Genomic DNA, 14,706 nt, shown 5'->3' with positions numbered 1-14,706 from the left:
GTCAAAACGGGTCCTATGACAACAGGTATAATGGGGTTTGCATTAAAGGGGGAACCGGCACTGTGTCTGCAACACAGTCGGAGGCACAGACAGATACAGAGATCTCCATAATGGGCATAAAGGGCAAACAGATGGAGGAGACAAACATAAGACAAGCAACAAAGAGTGTGATTGGGAGGACATCGATGATGCAGATTTAAATTACTTTACAGCTTTTGCTGAAGAGAACAAGGATCAGTAGTCGAGATCTGGGTTGGCTGAGGTGCAGATGGAGGAGACAAACATAAGACAAGCTAAATCAACAGCACAAGACTGACAAAAAACAAGTTCTCCAAAAAAACTCAAGCTGAATTCACTCTCCCGCTCCAAAAAAGAAAAAGAAAATAAAAGAGACAAAGACAAACATAAGACAAGCAACAAAGCGTGGGACTGGGAGGATGACTTGAATGATGCAGATTTAAGCAGGCTGCGTATTCTGCTTAAAGAAGAAACAAACAAAAAGCGACAGAGATCTCATATATGGGCATAAAATGGACGCAGATAAACAGATATCTCCATATATGGCATATATGGGCATACAATCGACGCAGAATCACAAAGTTCTCCATATACGGGCATAAAAGGGACACAGACAGACAGATACAGAGATCTCCATATATGGGCATAAAATGGACCCAGAACTATATCTGCAGTGATCTCCATATATGGACATAAAATGGACGCCGACAGACAGACAGATGCAGATATCTCTGTATATGGGCATAAATGGACACAGGCAAACAGATGGTCAAAACGGGTCCTATGACAACAGGTATAATGGGGTTTGCATTAAAGGGCGGGGCATTCATTCCCTATTTACATTGTTCCAAGTTGGCCAGGTCACCGACTAGACGCTGGGCGGCCCAGCTTCTAGTAATAATAATAATCATAAATAAAAAGTAGTGAAAACGGTATCGAAAAAGGTATCGTATCGATACAAAGCTGAAAGGTACCCATCCCTACTGCGTGGGTCCTTAACTACCCTCAACTGGAACCAGGTGCACCTTGGAGAGGTTTATGACATAGCAAACAAAGTCTAAGATCCTTTCCTCTGTAGGGAGCATATAAGCAGGGCCAATGCACACTGTTAAGTAGAGGAACAAATATTTAAGCCTTTATTATAACCTGGCTAGACAAAGATTTAAAGTCACACTCGTGTGAACTGAGCGGTGGTGTGTGTGTGTGTGTGTGTGTGTGTGTGTGTGTGTGTGTGTGTGTGTGTGTGCGCAACAGCGCCCCTCCCTTAACATGTGTGGTCAGAAAAGGTTACTGCAGGCTACAGACCCGGAGACAGACAGACAGACATACAGACATACAGACAGACAGACAGACAGACAGACAGACCCACACACACGGCCACGTATAGGAGCGTTGTGACCACCGCTCAAAAATAAGCTACAGCCGGCAGTTTCCTAGGATATAAGAATTATGGCCATCGCTTCAGTTGTCACTCATTCAATTAATTTGAGTGATCCATGTCAGTCCACAATGATGTGGGAACACAACTTGACATTAACAAGTGGTCTCATGGTATGTTAGCAATGAGACTGGAGGGATGAAAGCTGTCTGACCTTAAGATGGAATTAGGGTCGCTGCTCTCACTGTAGATGTACAGTATGTATCGTATATTGCAATCGTTGACAGTTTATAACTAAGGGTAAACGTTGTCCCTGAGTATAGATTTATCTTGAGCACAGGGCTTTGACAATGCTAGACAGTTATTTTACATAAATATTACATCATAAGTGAAAGCGACATTTGACAACTACAATACAAAATGATTTAAAAGAAATGAAGAAGGTTATCGAAAAAAACACGGCCAGCTCACGTAATAGGAGGACAGTATGAGTCACCAGAAAAAAAAGACTAGTGTTTTTGATGAATCTATCATGGTTAAAATGGAGTTCGAAGTTACAATGGGTTTGTATAGGAAGGGGCCCATTCTGATAAAATGAATATCAAATATCTAAATATTGAATCAGGGGACTGCCCCATAGGTCGAACTCCCGTTGGGTCGAACAGCGTCGGCAGGTTAGATAATCACCCGCGTCACGGTTACTGAGGTTAGGGTTAGGTTTAGGCATAGTTTTACTGAGGTTAAGTTCAGGGTTATGGTTAGGTTTTGGTGGTCGATCCAAAGGGTGCTCGACCTAATGACATATTACCATTGAATCAAGCAAATTAAAAACAAATTGTAGGAATCGACAATTAATTTCTTTGATTGATAGATAGATATTTTTTCACCTATGAAATGCCAAAAACAGGGATACCATGGTTAATGTGCAAACGTATCGGCCAAACCGATATATCAATGTTAATCCTATATAGGCCGAAACATCATGAAATCACCACAACCAAAACGTATTTCTGGAAAAACAGGACACTTTGATCTAGGCTGATATTGTTATTGAATATTACAAATATATTATTTTTGTAATAAAGACCCACGGGTTGACAAATTAGACATTCTTGACTCTTTATTTTATATCCAGAAAACATACATAGAACATTCTATCTCAGAAATACCAGTTTGTTTACAAACATTCAAACATTCTGATCTGGTTTATTGCATATTGGTTTGTAGCAGAGGGATATTGTTATTGGGTGGTCAGATTATTGAAAAGTGTCATCTCTACAATATGTAGCACATTGGGGGAAACTGATGTGCACATAATCATAAGCATGTGTCTGTAGTGCATCTGCCCTACATCTGTAAGCTTTTAGAGGATAATGTTAATTTGGCGTTTTATTACACTAATTCAGCTTCTGGTCAGAGAGAGTCCCTGATGTACTTGTGTTTTGTTTAAAGGTGTGAGCAACCGACTTGGATATGAGCCATTATACAGGATACTCAGTATATAGATGATCACCTGGGCATTCACTGTTGACAACAACAAATGTGGGAGATATTTTGTTCATCACAATCACATACCCTTGGCCTTACTGAACAGCAGGATAATTCATACATTTTAGTATATTAGTTGTATATATTGCAGTAATAATATGGTTGTCACAAAATCAAAATCCCAAGGCGCACCTGGTCTGGTGTAGGGAGTGAGTTGAGTGAGGCCCGGATTCATTTCTGTGTCCTCAGCCAACATACTACTGTATGTGTGGCAGCTGTGTTTGTTTCTTTGAGTTTCATCCACGTTTGACATAGTGAATTGAGTTCCTTAATCTATTTGTTCCGAGTTGCGCTGCCCGAAGGTGAAGACCTCACAGGGTGAGGTTGCTCGCAGGGCAGCTCGCCATGCCACATTAGCTGCACTGATTGGTCAACTGTTGTATAACCCAGGGAGGATACAGCTTTATCTTGTGTTGAGTGGTCACATATGCTGTATAATCCCTAAGGAAAATACTGCTTTTGCATGCATTGCTAAACAAAATGTGTCAACCTCTCTGACGGGTGGGTATTGGTAGGGATTGTCCAAAAACATTGGATCAGATATCGGAAAAAAGTTATAATCTGGCGTTGCAAATCTAGTGTGAAATATTACAAAAATGTGGGTTGCATGGTGGCTCAGTGGTTAGCACTGTTGCCTCACATTGTTGTGTTCGACTGTTGTGTTTGATTGCAGGAACATATAATATATAATATATAATCCCAAAGCTATTTAATCATTTAATCATCGTATTATTAACACATATCAACCTCTCAACCAGGTCATTCTGTCATTATCTCAATATCTCAGAAAAACATGAGGTAAACCAGAGAGTGGAAAAAAAGAAATGAACCAAACAAACAAACAAATAAAAAACAGATGTGGACATGAAATGCAGAAATTCTTATATTCTGAGGAGGGAAATAAATAAGTTATAAATGTGCCCTGGTTAGACGTTTGTCAGCTCACAAGACAATGAGGCAGGGAGACTCAGGCTAGACTTTGCTTTAATTTAGGAACAATTCCTCAGAGTAATTTTAATAGCTCTTTGTTAAGTTCATCTGTGACGACAGCAGGTCTGATGCATTAAAAGGTGTATAGTCTTGGAGTCAACCCTTCGTCACTGAATGAACGCCATAAGGTCAAAATGGACTTGCATGTCATTCCGCACTAGTGACTCTTGCTTGGAACATTGAAGAGGTACATAGTACATTAGCAGATATTCAGTTTGTGAAGTGACTCAGATAATGAGACCTTGTCGTAAGACGATTCTGAGAATTCTGACAAATGAATGTCACAAATGGGGCGCTGTAAAAAGGCTTGGTACAGTCCTGTGATTCATTATTACAGACATCATGGTGATCTAAATGAGCTTACTACGTACTTTTAGATAATACAGAAGATTGACAGGAACCAGAGGTGACATCCGTTCATTTTCGCACTTTTAAAAGCCACGAAAACATGATTCTCTCCTGCTGCGTGTCCAAGATAGAGCTGGGCAACACATCATGATATGAAATTGATATCTTCTGGGATTTTGGATATCGTAATATTTTGATATGGCATAAGTGTTGTCTCTTCCTGGTTTTAATCATCCGAGCCCTATTTTATACTTTCAAAGGTTTTCAAACATTTTCAGAAATAGCTGATCACATTGTGCTTGTAGATCAGTTATTACTGAAAATGTTTGGAGGGGGAAAAGGTGATACCATCACAATATGATATCGTTGTCACAATATTAAATTAAAATGTTTCCCATATCACCCCAGCCCGTCCAAGATGTCACAATGTGTCGTTCTCAACACTAGACTGAAGAGCCATGTATTTTAAATCATTTGAAGGTTAAGAAAATGCCATAATCAATGTTTTCTTTTTTTTTCTCCTACAGGTTCAATATATGAAAGAGGGATCTACTGTATGTGTTGCCAAGGAAGTGCCTTCTTCGAATCCGCACCAGTCATAACATTGTTTTCGTTTTGGTTTGTTGTTGTATTTTGTATGTTTGTATGTTTCTCTTTCTTTTTTGGTATCACAAATGCTGACAAATATGGTTATTTTGAATAGATTTTGCTTTTTATTTTAATGTGCCGTTTGTGTACCATGTGTTTTTAAGAAACCATTAATTTAATATTAAAATACTCCTATTTATTGAAACAGTATGTATATAATTATTCACAATCATTCAGAAATATGATTATTTCTGGTAAAGGTCTCATGAGAGGAATGTAGGAATGTAGAGGAAACGTGTCTTTTTGTCACTGTGTGAATTCCTGCTCCAGTATTATTTTCCTCTTCGTTGACGATGCATCCTGAGACAGGCCTGCCTTGGTCTTAAAGATCTGTCTTTCACTGTCACATTGTCTACATTACATTTTATTTGGCACTTGAGTGATTTCAAACTATGAGAACGTATGAAATGCCAACAGTGGTGATAATGCACTGCAATACTGAACAATAAAGAATATTGAAGCACATCATATTTTGCTATTATTGTAAAAGCGTGGGTGTGTGGAGTGACATCCTCTAGTTGATTGTATTGTTTTAAACATTCTCGCATTAACAAATGTAACGGTTTGAACTCATTGCAATGGAAACTCGCAATAATAGGCCTAGAATGGCTAATTGATTAAATGAAATGTAATATAAATGTGTCTTTTGCTAGGGTTATTAGTAAAGGCCCTGTATTTTGAATGGATTTTTCTGTCAAGACTCCTTGTCCTAACTATGTGGAATGGATTATATTAGTCCGAAAAAATGCCCATAGTGAGAAGGCTTGAGAGAAAATCCATTCAGAATCCTCAACTCACCTCACTGAGTAAATTACAGTGACACAAAAAGCATTGACAGTCGCGGGCCTCCTTGTTCATTTTAAAGATGGTTTGTTCAAGAGTTTAGGTGCATTATTTCAGACACCTTCGAGGTGTCATCTTAGCTGAATTCCCCCGTCTAAAGGCTTAATTTCCAAAATCCTGGCAGCCATTTACATCTGGAGAACGAACAAGCTCATAGCTCTTTTGCATTTTGAAAGGTCATATTTCTTTGGCTGGAGTTGCTTACCTGTGATGGACTTAAAAAAAAGAAATAGTATCTCTTGAGAAAATGTCTCAATTTGAGATTTTATCCAACCATCTATTACAAAACTCACTCTGCAAAACCTTGGGTTATTATAGGCACAATAACATTTGACCAAATCAGATGAAACCTGAAACATTTGGACACAATGTCCGAGTTTCTCCCATATCCTATACAATAAGTTCAGCCCAGGTTCAGACAGCAATACAACAACATACAGTAAATGTTTATTTTCTATGGAGATCCAGGATGGGGGCCTCTCAAAGCACCCTACATATTTAATTCTCCTTTAAGACTTTAAGCAAGGAAACAAACAAAGATAGCATGACCAATTGGGGCAAAAACAAACATTATTTCCTCAGCCTAATCTGTCAGATGCATACATACAGTATACGCGCTAATCATAATCAAACTGAATGCAGTCTGTCTGTCTTATGTTATATGCCAGAATAAACTACAAAGTCCTCGCAAAATAAACAAGACTTAGAACTGTCCCTCTTATTGTCTTGTATCAGTGTGTACTGAGGTGTCCCTGGAGAATAGTTTAAGTGATTGTTTTTATTCTGGATAGAACAACTGTATGGAATGACTGTAGGAATAAGAAAACAAATGCTTTGGCCAAAACATTTCAACAGTGTGGTTCTCACGCCAGAATGTCTCTTAAGAAACCATATATAGTAGGTTTAGAGCCATCACCCATGCTTATTGTTTGTGAGCCATCATTAGATATGATTACCTGTTTACCGGTATATGACAACCATATGCAGATGTGTGTGTTTCAACAGCAAGGAAGATCAGGATCATACACTATGACATTCTTAGTGTTCAAAAGAGAGAGTACAAATGTTGATGATTTTTACTGTGCGTTTAGTTTTTATGTTGTGGCTCCCAGGAGGCGAGCTGTTTGTGTGCCCGGCCCCGGGGGTTATCTAACAAACTACTGGACCGGTCAGAAATAACTTTCTTGCTCACGCTACCAGTAGGCAAAGTTAGTGGATCTGAATATTGTGAATTTGTGTGAATTCTTTTAGAGAAAAAGATATTTCTTTACTAAAGTAAAAGTACCAATACCACAATGTAGAAATACTATCTTACATAAAAGTATTTCAAATTTGACTTTAATACAATCTAAAATACAGTACAATATATTGACTTCAAAATACAGTATCACGGTAAAAGTACTCAAAGAAATGTTTTTAAATTCGTCAAATTTTCATCTTTAAAAAAAACTGATCTACAAGCTCACAGGATTGCATTGTGAGCTTGTAGATCAGCTAATTTGGAAAGGTTTGTGAAATGTGCAATTCATAATAACAAGTATGTTTACTTTGGTACTGTAGTTATATATTATTTCTGTACTTTTACTCAAGTAACCTTTATAATACAGGACTTAACAGTATTTCTACATGGTGGTGATTGCTTTTACTCAAGTAGAATATCGGTGTACTTCTGCCACCGCTGGCCACCGTCATGTTTTAATGAACGGTTTCTCTCAATGGAAGACAACTCTGCAGAAACCTTTGAATGGAGCTTGGTACATTCTATAGTGCACTGGGAAATATTTTAGGGCTGCTACATCTCCTATGAGTGTTTATTATGGGCCTCTGCGGGACTGTCAATTTCAACGTCGCCAACCTCATAGGAAATGGATGTCAGCTTCACTGGTCTCATCCTCCATAAAATCAGCCAGACAACTGCTCCCCCACAAATCACACCCTCCTTTGTGGGAGCAACAATCTCTGGGAGATTGTCCAAGCCCCCAAATTTATGCTCGCCACACTGTAAAATCCTGAGTGTTAAAAGTGATGTATATTTTTAAGTGTTTAACAGCTCTGCATTTTGATATCAATCATTTGTATAGTGTTTGTTCAGTAACAGGTGTCTCCCTGTCTCTCCTGCTCTTGAGTTAACAGAAAATGATTTTTTTTAGTTCAGGCTACCAATTTGATCAGATCAGGAGAGTTCAGACAAAATTATAACTGGAACACTATAGCATTTGAAGCTGAATGATCTTTGTGGGGTTCTCTGTTCTGATTGCATAATATTGGTATCCCAACATGAAAAAGTAGGGTACTTCATGTTAGAATGCACAACAGCAGAGAGATGTTACTGAACAAAAACTCTATAGCAATGATTACGGTCAGAATAATTTACCTTTTGATTAAAAAATATTTTGTTTGAACAAAAAGAACTCAGAGGGCGTATTGCACAGATATGCACTGGGTTACAAATGATAAAAGTGTAAAATGAACACTGAGGACTTTACTGTACAGATGTTGTCCATATTTGAAACCATTAAAGCAAGGGTCTTCAACAGGGGGTCCGGGACCCCTAGGGGGTCCTCAGAGTTACTACACGGGGGCCTCCAAATCTTTGCCTCCCTTTTTAATACAAACCACTTGAACCCTAGTGTCCATATTCAGAGAAATTTGGCCAAAAATAGCAGATCAGCTATTTTCGGCAAAGAGGTTCGGTGTAGAGGGGAAAAAGAAGTACAGAGTGAAAGGTCAAGTTTATTAAGTATTGACGTTTCAAGTGGTTAAATATCTGAAAACACAAATTGACATGAATCCAAAATACACTGATGATTGTGACGTCAAACGATGAAACGATATGGTATCTATGGGTTGTAGGGGTCCCTGCTACATCTCTCTCTCTCTCGATTAAGGGGTCCTTGGCCTGAAAACGTTGAAGATCCCTGCATTAAAGCCAAAGCAGGATTGGGAGATTATTAAGCTAGGGCCAAATTGCTTCCTCCTTAGCGCACTGCATCAATTAATTGAAGGGGTGTGGGGGGCGTTTTGTGCCTGTGCTATAAAAGGATTATGGAAGCTAAAAATATGGCCTGTGCTCCTCACAGGGGGGTTGCACCAGGGGATCCTTTTCTCACTAGGTGGGCAGGGCAGGAGACACCAGATCCTAATCTGAAGAGGATATCACTTATCTGAAGACGAATAGCACAGATTAGGAGAAGAGACAGAGGCGGCACTGGGGACAGCATGTGGGAGGCCTCTAACACAATTACACACAACCACCAAACCCCTACTCCGGTGCCCTTGAGAGACGCCTGGGAGATAAATAGACACAAAGCCTGGCCATTTCACCCTCACTGACACGCTGCAGCCGGCTGAAACACACAGCTCAACCTTGCCAAGAAAGAAGCTGCAGCACCCAAGTGGTGGAAAACGTACTCACATTTTATTTTTTTAAAGATTTGTTTTGGGGCTTTTGTGCCTTTATTGAAAGGACAGTAGACTGTCCTGAAACGGGGAGAGAGATGGTTAGAGACACGCAGAAAAGACTAAAGAGTCTTCGGGATCGATCGAACCCGCAACAGGCTGTCAGGCATCAGAGCTATGTGGACCGCTAGGTCAGCAGGCGCCCCAGTAATAGGTGTAAAATCCTGCAATACAGAAATACTCTGTTACGTGAAGTAAAAGTAAAAAAAAAATGTACTTGAGTAAAAGTACAAAAGTATTTGTATCAAAATGTACTTAAAGTTCCAAAAGTAAAAGTCTTTACAGAATGTCCCATTTCAAGTTTTCAAATGTACAAAAAAATCTTTTTTGAAAATAGCAGATCTACAAGCTCACAATTCGTCGCACCACGCCACATTGTGAGCTTGCAGATCTGCTATTTTCAAACGGCTGAAATGTTTAAAGGGCTAAAGTGGTTAATGAAGGTTTTGTAATAATAATCAATCTACAAGGTAACTAGTAACTTAAGTGTTCAAGTAAATGTAGTGGATTAAAAGTACAATATTTGGATCTGAGATATAGTGGAGTAGAAGTACAATTATTGGAAATATTAAAGTAATGTACAGATACCTCAAAAATGCACTTTACTTTCCACCTCTGGCAGGACCAATGCATGCACCTACCAATTTAATGCAATATTGCTAGGGAGGTTGTTTTTAGGTTTGTATTTTAACAACAGAGATGCATCTTCGGGGGCACCACCGTTGGTCGCTTATCTCCACAAATAGGCAAAAGAAAATGTCTTTCCAAAATGGTCCTGATGGTGGCGCTAGATGGGACAGATGCGTTGTGATTACATGACTGTAGAGATACTGTGCGATTTGCGTGATTTTAGGGCAAAAATTGTAGGAGCAGTGTCCAAAAATGTGTTTAAAAAAATCGGCCTGAAGGTGGCGCTAAATGGGACAGATCCATGTTGATGAGATGAGTGTAGACGTACTGTGTACCGATTTGCGTGATTTTAGGGCAAAATCTGTAGGAGCAGTGTCCAAAAATGTGTTTGAAAAAATCGGCCTGATGGTGGCGCTGTATGGGACAGATCCATGTTGATGACATGAGTGTAGACATACTGTGTAGCGATTTGCGTGATTTTAGGGCAAAAATTGTAGGACCAGTGTCCAAAAATGTGTTTTAAAAAATCAGCCTGAAGGTGGCGCTATATGGGACAGATCCATGTTGATGAGATGAGTGTAGACATACTGTGTAGCGATTTGCGTGATTTTAGGGCAAAAATTGTAGGAGCAGTGTCCAAAAATGTGTTTTAAAAAATCGGCCTGAAGGTGGCGCTATATGGGACAGATCCAAGTTGATGACATGAGTGTAGACATACTGTGTACCGATTTGCGTGATTTTAGGGCAAAAATTGTAGGAGAAGTGTCCAAGAATGTGTTTTGCAAGAATCGGCCTCATGGTGGCGCTAGAAGAGGGCCATGTGAGAAGTGAGGGGTGGGGTCTCCGCGCCGCCGAAGCGGACGAATAGGTACCGGCCCCGGCTCTCCCGGTCGCTCCTAGCCCGAGTTACGGCATTTTATGTGCGCTGCAGTGGAGGGGGTCCTCCACTGGGGGCGCCACCACTTTTGCATCCGTTCTGGAGCACCAGGTGTCGGTGGTCCCCGGGAATTCCCCGTGTGCAGCCCCGTTGGGGTGGTCATTAGGTCTTTTTTGCACATTTGGTCATTTTTTACACCTGGGGGTCCCCCAGGGACCTGGGGGTCCCTGGAGCTCCGGGGGTCCTTGGAGGTTGTAGTTTGGCAGGCAAGGAGTTTGTGTGGAAATTTTGGCATGGATCGGGCCAACGGTGGCGGAGATATGAGTAGGGGGAAAGTGTGACGTGTGACGAGTGACGTGACGGAGGGACAGACAGACTGACTGACTGACTGACTGACTGACGGCCTGTGGAGGTTTGGATAGTATAGAAGTAACTGCGACCTACGGTCGCAATTATCATATTGTACTTGAGAATTGATTGATTGAATACTTATTACTTATTATTAACGTGATTATTAACAGTACAGGTACAGGAAAAGGATCCTAAAAGGATAACACAAAAAGCCACAGGGACATGTTTCCATTGTGGTCCTTTGTACTAAATTCATCAGTAAAAATGGTGAATGATCATTCACTATAGCCACCTATGGAGATTATGCTCATCGTATAAACTAAATCTGTGATTTCAGATGACGTATCTCAGACTCCCCCAATGTCCCCGACAGATTTTTTTGGCAAAGGTATAACACTTTAATCCAATTAGATGGGCCCCAAGGCCCTGTGAATGCAAGCACCTATATTTATAGACAATTGTGGTAGCCTAGATGGCGGTAAAATTGATCACAGAGGGACAATTGATTTATTTTGTGCATCTCATGATTAATTCATAGCTCTCTCTCTTTTACGGAATGCATAAATCCCTACATGAGTCACAGCTAATAGACACACAAGAAGTACCCGTAAAACCATGTGTAATTTGACAGGTCAAAGTAAATAAAGAATGCATTGCACTGGCTGTGATCTGAGTGACTTTGACAAATGCAATCAAGGAATCTGTTCGGATGTATTCTTATGCCAAGAGCGAATTTGTTGATTTGTGTTGACCCTGCCGCCACCCCTTGAGGATACAATGGTCTCTTGTTCATATTGTGCAAGACGGTTTCACAGAAAGAGGCGATGCAGCTCTATCTCAGTGCCAGTTACAGTGTCTTTGATCCCCAGTGCTTGGGGGGTATGTTGGCATAGGTCTTCCTGCCACCCCCGATGCTTGGCATGGATGTCACTAAAATGTAAAATCACTGCTTAACTCGAAGGCATTTTTGAACCAATGAGTCTGTTTTTAACCATAATACAAGTGAGATAATAATAAAGTTCATAAATCAAATTCCATCGTCAATTTTTTTCAAATGTTTTTTTATTGTTGGTAAATTGTGTACTTAAGCTCTTTGCTCCTCTAGGGTGCATAGGCAGTTGACAAATGTCCTCCGTTGACGTAAATTGTACAAAACTCAAGTCAATATCCATTTATCCGAAAATATTCAACATTATATGGCAAAAGTAAAGTGAGGAAGCTGCCCTGGCGTTGTGTACAGTCTATGTTACACATTACAATTGGTCATTGGTAATGTAATTGTGATTGATGCATTTCTTGCGGCTTTAGCTGAGAAGAAACATGCTTTATGGAAGAGATAGAGCTTGCTAAATCATCCTTGATGCTGAACAAAAAAAACAACAACAAATAAATCAAGCCTTACTTGTAGCTTAGAGCCAAGCCTTTTCAAGGACCAACTAAAAACTAAGAAGAGCTACAACTTTACCTCTTAAGCGACTCAATATGTTTTTACAGGGTGATGTTAAAGGACCACTTCACCTCTGGGACAACCAGATCTTATTTTATTGTTGTTTGGGACACGATCAACACAATCCTTAGTAATTTTTTGTTTCTTGTTTTTAGATATTTTAGTATTTCAGCATGCTACAAAGCATCATATGCTTTGTAGCATGATATTGCATCATCTAATGCATCATATGATGCTAAATGCATCATATGATGCTTTGTAGCATGCTGAAATACTAAAATAATCTAAAAACACAGATTGAACACAAAAAATAACTCGTGTCCCAAACAATAAAATAAAATCTGGTTGTCCCAGAGGTGAAGTGGTCCTATAAATGGAATTACAAACGGTGATAATTAATTGTCTACAAGAAATGTAAATCCATTCTGGTAGAGAGCCATACGAGTGATGCGATAAGTCATTGACAGTGGAGGCAGTCTACTGTCTGTGGCTGCTCTTAATAGTTCATGAGGGGAAGTCTGAGTCAATCAATGAATCAAGTTCATTTTAAGCAATTTAGTGTAATCCTCACACTGAGTCACATACTTTCACACATCCATGCACACGACACACGTTACACACTTTAAAACCAACATTTACAGCATGTCTTGCACTGCTTTTGGATGTCACAAGGGAAGGCCATAAATAATCTGTAATTATGTAATATCACATGATTATGTCTGTGGAGTGTGCATAAGGAAAAGGCCACATTAAGCAATTTTAGACTGTAAACAAAATGCAGTCATCATTTTGACAATATCACATTTATCACGTTTCACATGTTCCACTGGAAACAGTTAATGTGTTGGTACCTGTTTAAGATGCAATTGCAATTAAAAAATACATACAAACAAATGTAACACGTTTCCTTTGCTGTAATAATATGCAGTATCTTTGATCATTTATTCACTAAACATTACACTAGTATGGATCAAGGCTCTGTTACAATGTACCACAACAAACAAAGGCTAAGCTTCTTATAAATTATGCCTTCTGCCAGGAAATCTGCCCTGCCATGCATGAAAATAAACTTTGCACAAAGGTCCAGTCCTATGCCAAACTTACTCAACTGGCATTGTGGTGCTACAGCAACCATCTCATTGTTAAAACTTGTATAACATGTAAATGTAAAAAAAATCAATCATATCAACTACATACTGTACTACAATGTAGGCCCGCCGCCCAATTGAGTAGAAGCGTTCATATGCTTTTAGCTGGTAGGAATTATTTAGTCCATCAAACTATAAAACTAAACCCAGTATGATCTCTTTCCACTTTTTGTGCTCAATTGATACCAAACCAAAATAGTTTTTTATGCAGTCAATGCAAATAGAGCATTTTTCTCCCAAGTCAAAGAAATGTTCAGATGCTTCTAGCTGGCAGGAAATATGACATTCCGTTATTTTAGCGTATCTTATTAGCCTTTATACAGTAATTTCAATGAGGAAGTAACACAAGAGATAACACGAATGGAGTTCTATGATGTGTATGATGATGTATGTTGAATTAATAGCATGTTTTGCTTTACATTGTGTTAAGTGAGATTGAGATTGTTTAGAAACAAATTAATCAGCACCATGAATGCTGATTCCATTGACTTTGCATCAATGGAATTTGGAATCATTGTTATTTAGAAATCAGACCACAGATGCATGAATCGAGATAGTGATTCATAGTTTTTTGTATGATTAATCATACCTTCTTACATGCGCACAACCCCAAATCATCACATGCACCACGCAGACAGTAAGATGGAGGTACTGTAGACCATTCCTCCTGGCAGAGATTTGATCTACCGATTCTTGTTTGAATTGGAAGTCTCACAAAATCAACAAGGGAATGCACCTGCTCTCATTTTTTGTTGTTGAGCTCAGCGAACAGTTTACGGATTGTACATGGCTAGTGTGTGCCTTTTTAATCACCAGTTTTATGGGTTCAATACCGGGCACCAACAAATCAGTCTGTGAGAATTTCAGTTTGGATAACTAAGACAAGCTTTGATTGCTACTGTACCACTTCACAACTTTCACCCAAAATGATTACAATTGTTCAGATTCTTCGAGCTGAAAGGAAAAATGTAGTTATGTTATTTTAGCTTATCTAGCATTTTCTTTTACAAACTGTGCAATT

The sequence above is a fragment of the Nannobrachium achirus genome (genome assembly GCF_963921795.1).
Source record: "Nannobrachium achirus genome assembly, chromosome: 1".
Classification (NCBI taxonomy): domain Eukaryota; kingdom Metazoa; phylum Chordata; class Actinopteri; order Myctophiformes; family Myctophidae; genus Nannobrachium; species Nannobrachium achirus.
This window is presented reverse-complemented; position numbering follows the sequence as displayed.